This window comes from Scyliorhinus torazame, chromosome 15, assembly GCF_047496885.1.
Source record: "Scyliorhinus torazame isolate Kashiwa2021f chromosome 15, sScyTor2.1, whole genome shotgun sequence".
Taxonomy (NCBI): domain Eukaryota; kingdom Metazoa; phylum Chordata; class Chondrichthyes; order Carcharhiniformes; family Scyliorhinidae; genus Scyliorhinus; species Scyliorhinus torazame.
This window is the reverse complement of record NC_092721.1, coordinates 58990661-59002594: the sequence shown is the minus strand read 5'-3', so window position 1 is coordinate 59002594 and position 11934 is coordinate 58990661. Positions and strand designations below refer to the sequence as shown.

The 11934-nt window shown below is 44.6% G+C and overlaps 1 long non-coding RNA gene across 1 annotated transcript; it reads left to right on the top strand.

Annotated features, from left to right (window-relative positions):
* Positions 1 to 378: 378 nt before the first annotated feature.
* LOC140391607 (uncharacterized) lies at positions 379 to 7826 on the top strand. The gene is made up of 2 exons (XR_011935132.1): positions 379 to 509; positions 5591 to 7826. It is a non-coding gene; the product is annotated as an uncharacterized lncRNA (long non-coding RNA).
* The last annotated feature ends 4108 nt before the right edge of the window (positions 7827 to 11934 follow it).

Genomic DNA, 11934 nt, shown 5'->3' with positions numbered 1-11934 from the left:
CTGATCTCTGTGTCCATTAGCTGTTTGTCTGTGTATCATTTTGTGTGTGTCTGCATATCATGACAGGGGTCATCTGGCTGGACAACCTGCCTGTTTTCTGTGGCTTCATTTGTGGCTGGGTTTCCCTGGAGAGGGAGCATGTAGTGTTTGCGGGCAGGGGTTGGATTGCTTCACCAACCCCTCTTTTTACATTATGATTTAATGATGTTAAGTTTCCATTGCTCTTTGTTATTTTTGGGCAGTGCCCCTACCAGGAGCGGCCCCTTTTAATCTGTCCCGGAGTTAATTTCCTTTATTATCTGCAGTTGATTGGACCTCAAAATAAATCATTGACTGGGGTGGGGACAATCAAGCATTTTATGGGATTTTCTGCTCGATTTTCTGCACCCTCCCCAAATCCTGGTCATCGTTTGTGTGAGCAGATAATCTAGAAACATATTTATAAAGAAAATACAGCAGTTCCTGTGGGACAGGAGGCCGTTCTGGATCTTACCAAACCCACCAGCCAGGTCGGTTGCTATAACTTTATACCCAACTGTTTTGTTACCGATTTGCCGAGTTGTTACATTGCTCTTTACCCTAAACCAGGGAGAGACTTTTTACAAATGATTAACTGATGGTGTGGCCACAGATCCGATAGGGCCCCAATCCTGGATTTTGTTGCTTCAATTTTACAGACGTACAATTTAACACATTTCAGGCAGATTTCAATCCGAATGGTTACAAATCAAATGGAAATTGCCATTTCCTGCAGCCCCTGCTGACTGAGACTTTTGTTAACCTGAAAGGTTTCCTGAGCAGGTAGGAAAACACAATAAGTCTTCAGCGAGAATCATGATCCATTCATATTACAGTCTAATTTGGGTCAGTGTCGTCTGAATTTACCCTGAGGTCAATGGTTCTGAGCCACGTCGTACTGGCTTCGTATCATAAAATCTTAGAATCCCTACAGTGCAGAAGGAGGCCATTCAGCCCATCGAGTCTGCACTGACCCTTCATTTCTGCTGTAAAGGGATATTGATAGGTTAAATCAGTGGGGAAACATTTGGCAGATGGGGTATGAAATGGGAAAATGGAAGATTGTCCACTTTGGCTGGAAGGATAGAAAAACAGAATATTATTTGAATGGAGAGAAACTGCAGACTTTAAAATGCAGAGCGAAATGAGAGCAATTAAGCCTATTAAGGAGTCGATCCAAAGCCATTTTATGCGGCCTGTCTACTTTTACAGTTGTTGGGTCGGCGGTCTTCACATTTCAACCTTGATCCAGGGCGGGATGAAATGTCAGAGCTGAAATAAAATTTGAACCCGTGCAGGGGAGTGAGATTTCCTGAGTTCTGCTGCTTACTCACAGTTTGCTGCATTTTTGTCATCAGGATTAAATTTGTAGAGGTCTGCATCTCCCTGACACAGCTCCGCAGCAGTTACCCACCTTGAGGCAGCCCATTACAAGTGCCGGCCCACACTCTCCCTTTTCTTGGTCACTGCCCTCTTCCCATCCCCCTTGGTAGCCCTTAGCCTTCCTCAGCACACGTCTCTTGCTGTCTGCCCATCAATTGGCTGATTCCAGGGTTGAATGTGGCTAGAAGCACATTTTGCATACGTTTCTGGGCACCAACGGGCACCAAATTCAGGCCTTGGAGGTATGTGTATACAAATCACTAAAGGCAGCAGGACAATGTTGAGAAGCCTGCAAAATAAAAAGCAGATGGGATCCTTTTGCTTTATTAATAGAGGCATTGAGTGCGAAAACAAGTAAATTATTTTGAATTGTGGGGTTAGCACTGCTGCCTCACAATGCTGAGGACCCAGATTCGATACCGGTCCCGGGTGACTGTCCGTGTGGAGGTTGCACATTCTCCCTGTGTCTACATTGGCCATGCTAAATTGCCCCTTAATTGGGAAAAAAAAAGAATTGGATACTCTAAATTCATTATTTTTTAATTCTAAATTGTTATTATTAACCACCATTTATACCTCAGCTGGAGTGTTTTGTTTAAATCTGGGCACCATATATTACATAGGATGTCCACAATTTGGGGATGGTGCAGACCATAGTACAAGAGATAAGTGACTTCAGGTAGGTGAAGAGAAACGAGGGTTGTTCTTCTAAAAGCAGGGAATGTTATGCAGAGATTTGATAGAGATGTTCAAATTCCTGACTGGTTTTGACTGATTAGAAACAAACTATCGATATCCAGTGGAAGAAGGTTAATTAACCAGAGGATGCAGAATTAAATGACTGGAACCAGGACAGGCAGGAGGAAAGAAAATGCAGTGAATGATTGAGCATACACTGCCTGAAAATGTGGAGAAACACTTTCAAGAGCGGAATGGATAGATAGATGAAAAGGAAAAAGAAATAGCAGAGCCTTGGGGGAAGAGCTGGGAGTGGATTAAATTGGAATAGGTTGGTATAGGTATGATGGACTGAATGATCTCTCTCTCTGTTGTATCATCCTATGATTTTAATTGCAACAGTATCCCCATTTAGTATATAGGTGATAGCCGTCCATCTCGTAAGATGATGATCTGTGCGAAGCATCTCCCAGTTTGGCTCAGGAGCTCAACTCTAGCTTAGCAGCCTTCTCTGCACTTGCTGAGCAGCTCCAGGGTCCCAGGTTCGATTCCGGCTTGGGTCACTGTCTGTGCGGAGTCTGCACATCCTCCCCGTGTGTGCGTGGGTTTCCTCTGGGTGCTCCGGTTTCCTCCCACAGTCCAAAGATGTGCAGGTTAGGTGGATTGGCCATGATAAATTGCCCTTAGTGTCCAAAATTGCCCTTCGTGTTGGATGGGGTTACGGGGATAGGGCGGAGGTGTTGACCTTGGGCAGGGTGCTCTTTCCAAGAGCCGGTGCAGACTCGATGGGCCGAATGGCCTCCTTCTGCACTGTAAATTCGATGATAATCTATGCTGCCTGAAGCCGTTGGGCTGAGGACGTGCCTGTTCGCCGACCTCTGTTTCTCAAGACCCTCTCCTTGGCTAGTTGAACTTTTCTTCCAATGCCCTCCCAAAGAGTGAGCCTCTAGAGGTCACAGCATCTACGACTGTTTCCCAGTTGTCACTGTCAGTGTCTTCTACTTCATATCTTACTTGCAGGTGTAGCATTGCCCCATTTAATATCTAAATATTGAGTGGGATTTTCCAGTCCCCCAGCCCTGTGTTTCTTGGCGGTGCGCCATTTGCTGGCGGCGGGATTCTCTCTTCCCGTCGCTTGTCAACCGGATTTCCCATTGAAGCCACACCACGACGCTGGGAAAGCCATGGGCTGGTGTGCGCTGCCAGCAGGAAAGGAGCATTTCAGCGGCTGGAGAATTCCGGCCATTTTTTCTGCTCCATCTCCAACAAAATTACAAATGCAGAACGGGTGGCAGCTCGAAGGAGAATTTTAACCCGTGTGTTTATTCTTAGGAAACGTCAGTAAGATATATTTGGAATGAGCAAATAAATAGTTCAAGCATGTAAACACTTTGAATTCCCTTCACAAAGTATAATGGTAAAAGGATTTGACATGCTCATTAACTGTATCCTCCACACCCCCTCTCCTCGTGCAGCTTTGTTTGCTTATAAGGCAGGTGATTGACAGCGAGCAGTTTGTCAATGCTGCCTGTTGGCACGGAAACGCAGCAAAATGCCAAACAGAGAAAGCAACTGAATAGTGCACCAATGTTAATGTTGGAATGTTGGAATCCGGCTTTCATGCGTAATTGAGCTTAAATCTGAAATCAGATGGCCAGCTCGTAATTAAATACATTCATTAAAAAAAGAGCATTGTGATCAGCTGCAATGAGCTTGGCTTCAGGCATTGAATGCTCAACTATTTTTATATCCAATTTGAAATTCCTCTCACCTGGGAAGAGTGGGTCATTCTCTTGTAGAAAGTGATATTGCTGAATCTAACTGAATTCAATTTTGGAGTCATTTATAGCCTCAGAATTAATATATAATTTCAATCTAGTTTGTGGCTCGATTAGGTGCTGGAATTTTTGGTTTCATGAATATTTTGCAGTGGCATTGCAAAAATAGTTGATACAGGGTATTTTGAAATTTGACAGCAATGTTGTGCCGCTTACTTAAGAAACAAATTATGTAACATAAGCAAACTAATGAATTATTCACATTAAACAGATCAATAGAATTCACACAACATTGACACCCTTATTATCTGATCTGTCATTCAATGTTAATGCAGATTTAAATTCTAATTGAAGCAAATATTTTGCAAAGATTTACAAAGCAGCTTTGAACTGTTAAACACCCATAGATTGTACTTTGTGCACCAGTCCGAGAAATCATTGTGCTCCTATTTATACCTCAGCTGGTGTCGCCATGGATATATGTCACACATCAGTGTCACATCACATCTCTCACGCCCCTTTACATTGTGGATCTGCATCCATCTAAACAGGAAAAGATCAGTTTGTTTTTATTTTTGCAATAATAGTTTTTGTAGCACGTTGAGTAATGCAGCTGCAGGAAGACAAATTCAATGAGTTTGCAGGTGAATGATGTACACCCAAAACACACATATCCTCCATGACGTGACATATATTTTCGACCATTACAAGCCAGAGTGTGGCTCCTTTTGCTGCCTGCTTGCTGTACGGGTTGGTTTAGCTGTATCCTGTGAGTCAAATTACATGTATGCACAGGAACCTTTTCCCTCTGATTTGGTTTCAAGGCCCACGCCAAATTATCAGGTTTAAATACAAAAAATGCCTTCGACATTCCCAGGATGTTCCAAAATGTTTTAAAACCAATGGATTTGTTTTGAAGTTCAGTTACTGTTGTATGCAAGCAAAAGCAACACCCAAATATTGAACAGGATTTTCAAATTAGATGAAGAAACAGTTAATCTGCAGAGGTTGAGTTTAAGCTTCTGACCCTGACCATGCCTGCTCTTTTTTTTGTCTGTTGTGAAAAGGATCTGACGCTTTTCTCAAACTTGACTTCCAAATTCCTGACTGCTCTAGATATAAAGGTCATGTTTCTGTACGACATTGGGCGGAATATCCCAAAGAGGGGGCTGCAGGATTGTGAACGGCCTGCACTGTGGCCCCAGTGTGTCAGCCAGAAGTCCCTTCTGATGTTCATTTTTATTTGACCTTCCAAGGGCATTTCCATGTTGAGGCACACACTCAGCCCCGAGCTACCTCAGCACTGCCCGCTTCTCCTGGTGAAAATTTCAAGACTTCAAATTGCCTGCTACCCTCTGATTAGGCCAGCAGCATCAGGAGCTAGCTCGTCGGTCTTAATTGATCAGGTCCCAAAAGCTCAAGGCAAAATTGGCCCACTGTCATTCAGATGTGAAGTGAAACTAAGGTCCAATCTGCCCTCTAGGTAGATCTCGCAATTAATATCACTAAAAACAGATGATTTGGTCATTGTTGGTCATACCTTGTGTATTGCAAATCGGCTGCAGTGCTTCCTGTTTCACACAAGTGGTATTCACTTCAAAAGAGCTTCATTAGCTGTGTAGAGATTTGGGACATCCTGAGATCATAAAACGACACAAACCTTTCTTCCTTTCTTTGTCTACTCGGAGGAAATACAGAAGAACTGACAATTATTTATGCCTCTTTTTTTCCAGTAAGGCTGTTAATTGGTGGAACTTTCCAATGGACCATGGAACTGAACAGGGCAATAAAGTGCAACAACAGCTGGCAGCAGATGTTTGGCTGCTGAGAGTATTTGTCGCATCTTCAATCAATTCAGGCAAGGTCAGCAGACACACATCCTGCTCTACACCAACATACTGTGCCTGGGGCGGTGGCTTCTTATCTCCTTTGTCATTGCCTCTGCAAGAAAGACTGATCAGAGTTCTACATGGTACAGTCCTTGCTTCATGGCAGTTTCTCTCACTGACAGCACCTTTGTGCTTCTTCCGGTTTCTTTTCGTTCAGCACCTTGTGAAGAGTCTCCCAGCTCATCTACAAAACATTAATGCTGTAATTGCAGCAAAGGATAAAAAGCAGCACATGAGGGGCTCAACAGACATAGAATAAAACATACTTGAGTTGCTGATATTTTATCAACTTAAAATAAACACTTGCATCATTTGCCTCTCAAATAAATATAGCAGCATTAAGGACTGAATTTCGAGGCTTCCTGCTTGTTGGAAATGAAATATGAGTGCCACAAATACGGAGGAATGATTTACCTCCTCATTCACATTGTGACCGGCAATATTCCCCTGGGCCTATTGCTGGGCATCTGGAGCTACCTAAAGACAGACGGCAGGCTCATTTACAATGCAAATCAGGTCCAATGGGATAGGACCCCCAATGTCATTGGAGGAGAGAATTAGTCAGGCATCTCAGGACCTACCTTCAGGATCTACCTGCAGCTGCTAAGGATATACCAGCGTGTAACATTCTTGTGACCCAAAACCAGCAAAGGATGGGATTCCTGTTTGTGATTCACTGTTTGCCAGTCAGATTTCTATCTAGCTTGCTGGCTAGTTTAGTTCCCTAACACAAAAACATTTATAAGTGTGGAGTTTACCAATGAGAAACACCCCAAGCTAAAAAAAAAATTAAGTGTGGGTGAATACTGGTCTGGTATTCACCATAATCACCCCGCCAAAGTCGCCCAAAATGACACTTAGCCATTTTTTTTGTGAATCGAGCCCTGAGTCCTTTGGCCTAATGACCAATTATTTGGGCAGCACAGTGGTACAGTGGTTAGCACTGCTGCCCCACAGCTCCAGGGACCCCGGTTCAATTACGGTCTCGGGTGACTGTGTGGAGTTTGCACTTCCTCCCCGTGTCTACGTGGGTTTCCTCCGGGTGCTCCGGTTTCCTTCCACAGTCCAAAGATGTGCAGGTTAGGTGGATTGGCCATGCTAAATTGCCCCTTTCTGTCCAAAAGATTAGGTGGGGTTACGTGGACAGGGTTGAGGCATGGGCTTCAGTAGGGTTTTCTTTCCAAGGGCCGGTGCAGACTCGATGGGCCAAATGGCCTCCTTCTGCACTGTAAATTCTATGATTATGTGGTTCAGTGTCATTGTTTGTTTTACAATGGTCCTATGGGGCATTGCATTATGTTAAAGGTGCCAAATAAATATAAGCTGTTGTTATAATCACTTGTAAGGGAGCAGTAACAGGACCGAAAAGAGTCAAGAACAAGCATCAACTTATATTTATAAAGCACCTTGAATATTATGAAACACCGTACAGCACTTCATAGGAGCATTACTGAAAAAAATATTACATCAAACCACCAAAGGAGATATTCAGTCCAAATTGTCATAATATACACCAGTATATCATGGTGCAGACACACACACACACTGATGGACATTCTGTTATCCTGTTTCATCGTTCCAGTAGTTTGTATGTACTGTTCATTTCGTTGTTGCTGTGACACCCTATTTCTCGGCACCAGGCACCTTCCCGTGTCAATAGATTAGCCTCATGTACATAGTCATGTAAATAACACGCACACACATAGTCAGGTACATTCACCACACGATATTTATTGTAACACAGGCACATATTCTTTATATAAAAGGGAGGATGTCATAATATACACCAGTATATCATGGTGCAGAAACACACACACACACTGATGGACATGCAGTGGGACCAATCAGCAAACGCAACACCACAGCCAATCGCCAGTGAGAGCACACGCACTAGTTCCCGCTCATTCTAGTAGCAGCCAGCACAGAGCTCACAGCCTGCAACACAGACATTCACCATGTGCTGAGTGCATTACCTGGTTAGGATTAGGCAAGGGTCAACAGTTAAAGCTGGTATTGCATTTACCCACAGTTCAAGTATGTTAATATAGTTAACATTATAATAAACTAGAGTTGCACCACTTCCAGTGTTGGTGACCTGTTTGTGATCCAGAACACCCAACACATCACAAATAACCAAAAGCTTGGTCAAAAAGGCAAGTTTCATGAGTGTCTTAAAGGGGGAAAGTGAGGGAGAGCGGTGAAGAGGGGAATCAATGGGTGAAATCTACAGGCGACATTGCGGCCGTAAAGCAGTGCGGTGCGGCCGGTAGATACCGGGAGATCACTCTTCCGGAATGAACTATGTTCGTCACACCTCGTGAGATCTAATGCGATCTCGAGAGATGTTGCAATGTGAACCCTGCCTATTGCAGGTGGGATCACTTTCTGGCAAATCTGCACATTAGAGTGAGCCAGCTAGTCTCACTCTAATATGCATTCCTGAGATCTAACCACGGCTCGACACCATCCACGATAAAGCAGCCCGCTTGATTGTTCCCCCTTCCACGTACATTCAAACCCCCACCATCGACGAACAAGATGCACTGCCAAGGGTCCTCAGGCAGCACTCTTCCAAATCCATGACCACTACCATCTGGAAGGACAAGTGCAGCAGATACCTGGGAACCCCACCACCTGGAGATTTCCCTCCAAGTCAGTCACCATCCTAACTTGGAAATATATCGCCGTTCCTTCGCTGTCACTGGGGCAAAAACATGGAACTCCCTGCCTAACAGCACTGCGGGTGTACCTACAACTCAGGGACTGCAGCAGTTCAAGAAGGCAGCTTACCATCACCATTTTTTCAAATAGATTTTGAGTACTCAATTAATTTTTTCCAATTAAGAAGAAATTTAGCATGGCCAATCCATCTAACCTGCACATCTTTGGGTTGTGGGGGTGAAACCCACACAGACATGGGGGAAATGTGCAAACTCTACACGGACAGTGACCCAGGACCAGGATCGAACCCGGGTCCTCAGCGCCATAGGCAGAATTGCTAACCACTGTGCCACCTTGCTGACTACCACCTTCTGAAGGGCAACTAGGGATGGGCAATAAATGCTGGCCTATCCAGTGATGCCCACATCCCATAAATGATTTTTTTTTTAATTCCCTCGCCATGGAGACCTCGGACAAGCACAGTTCAGTGTTGGTCCCCACAAATGGGGAGCAGACAGAACAGCACTCGTGGGGGTCTCCCAGGTGATTGGGGACCCCCAGGTGCTTGCCCTCTGGGCAGGGTGGAACCCTGGCACTGCTGGTGCCACCCAGACACCTTGACACTGCCAGACTAACATTCAGTGTGGTACCCTGGCAGTGCCACCTGTGATTCAGTCTGCAACAACCAAGGTGCCACTTCCAACTGGCAGGGGCATTGCCAAGGTGCCATGTTGGCACTGGAAAGGTGCAAAGCTTGCATTTTTTGCATGATGTGGATCGGGCCCAGCGGTGCCCTGCGCATGTGCGGGGGGAGGGGGGAGCAGGGCGAGAATCCCCTTGTCGGCGAGTTGGGGCTTGGGGGGGGGGGGGGGGGTTCGGGAGTCATGTTGGGGGGTGTCGAGAGATCGGTACGTCATTTAAAATGGCGTTCCGATCTCTCCATGCACCAAGGGGTTCCGGTGAGCGGAGCTCTTCAGTGCAGAAAAGGGACTAAGTGCAGCCTCGGCCGCGTGTTTGGCATTGAGGCCCCCCATCTACCCGAATGGCCGTTCGATTGCGTGGCAACACTCTGAGCGCCGGGATACACCCGGTTAGTCGTGCTATGGAACTCTGTTCCCATTTGTGTAAATCACGCCTGACAACTTTGGGTCCCAGATAACTGAAGGCACAGCAGCAATGAAGGAGCAATTATAATTGGGAATGCGCATGAAGCCTGAAAAGAGAACTGCAGATATCTCAGACGATGATGTAGTTGGAAGAGATTATGGAGATAAGGGGATGGCAAGGCCATGGAGGAATTTGAACATAGGAACATAGAAGTAGGTCATTCAGTCCTTCAAACTTGCTCCACCATTCAATTAGACCATGACTGATCTTCTACATTGATGCAACTTTTCTACCCATTATCCATGATGTCTTTAATATCTAGAAATCTGTTGATCTCAGTCTTGAACATACTCAATAGCATTCTGGGGTAGAAAATTCCAAAGATTTATCTCCCTCTGAATGAAGAAGCTTTTCCTCACCTCAGTCGTAAAAGGGATACTTCTTATTCTGAGTCTGTGTCCCTAAGTTTACAAAATTATGCATGGCATGGACAGAGTGGATAGTCAGGTTTTTCCCAGGATAGAATAGTCAATTACCAGGGGACATAGGATTAAGGTGTGAGGGACAAAGTTTAGAGGAGATGTGCGAGGGAAGTTTTTTTACACAGAGGGTAGAGTTTTTGGAACTTGCTGCTGGAGAAAGTGATGGAAGCCTTTCCCCCTCACCTTGTAATTTCTGCCCTGGGAAAAAGCCTCCAACTGTTCATCCTATCTATACCCCTAATAATTTTATAAACTTCAATCAGGTCATTCCTCAGCCTCCATCTCTCTGAGGAGAAAAATCCCAGTTTATTCAATCTCTCCTCATAGCTAATAGCCTCATAGCCTCGTACCAGGCAACATCCCGGAGAGTTTCTGTGTTCTCTCCAAAGCCTCCACGACCTTCTGGTAGTGCAGTGACAAGAATTGGACACAGTATTCCAAATGTGGCCTAACCAACGTTCTATATAATTGTAACATAATTTTTGAACTTTTATACTAGATACCCCGTCCTATGAAGGCAAGCATGCCATATGCTTTCTTTACCACCATTTCCACCTGTGCTCCCACTTTTAAGGATCTGTGGACCTGAATGCCCAGATCTCTCTGTGTCTGTGCTCCTGATGGTTCTGCCATTTATTTTGTAGCTCCCGCCTGAATTGGATCGACCAAAATGCATCACCTCGCGTTTGTCCGGGTTAAATTCCATCTGCCATTTCTCTGCCCAATTTTGCAGCCTATCTATATCCTGCTGTATTCCCTGACAATCTTCACCAATATCCGCAACTCCTGCAATCTTAGTATCATCCGCAAACTTGCTAATCAGACCCGCTAAGTTTTCTTACAAGTCATTTATATATATTACAAAGAGCACAGGTCCCAGTACTGATTCCTGCAGAATACCACTAGTTACAGACCTCCATTCAGAAAAACATCCTTCCACTGCTACCCTCTGTCTTCTATGTCCAAGCGAATTCTGGATCCATCCAACTAGTTCATCCCTGATCCCATGTGCTCTAATCTTTCGCACCAGCCTGCCATGACGGAGCTTAACAAATGCTTTACTAAAGTCCATGTAGACAACATCCACAGCCCTTCCCTCGTCAATCATTTTTGTCACCTCCTCAAAAAATTCAATTAAATTAGTGAGACATGACCTCCCTCGAACAAAACCATGCTGTCTGTCGCGAATAAGACCATTCACTTCCAAATGTGCATCTGAAAATCCCTTCTAACAATTTCACTATCACTGATGTCAAGCTCACTGGCCTATTATTACCCGGATTATCCTTGCAACTCTTCTTAAACAACGGTATAACATTGGCTATCCTCCAAACTTTTGGGATCTCACCTGTGGCCAATGAGGACACAAAGATTTCTGCCAGAGGCCCAGCGATTTCATCTCTTGTCTCCCTCAGGAATCTGGGATAGATGCCATCTGGCCCTGGGGATTTGTCTACCATAATGCCTTTTAACACCTGTTCCTGTGCTGTACTGTTCTTTGTTCTCTTTGTTCTAGTTCTAGACTGCCTAAGCCAGAGGAAACATCCTTCCTGCAGCTACCTTCCTGAACCCTGTAAGAATGTTGTATGTTCATTCTTCTAAGATCTAAGACAATATAGGCCCAAGTGACCTCAATCTCTTCTCAGAGGACAATCTCGCTATTCCAGGTACCTTTGTTGCACTCCTTTATGGCAAGTATATCCTTTCTTAGGTAAGGAGATCAAAACTGTAGGCAATACTCCAGGCTCTATAGAATTGCAGCAAGCTATCGTTTACTCCTGTACTCTCAAATCTTCTGGCAATAAATACAGTTCGCCTTCCTATTGCTTGTTGCACCTGCCTGTTAGCTTTCAATGACTCATGAACTAATTTCTGTTTTTCCTGTATTTTTCCACATTATATTCCAACTGCCGTGTTCTTGCCCACTTACTTAACTTA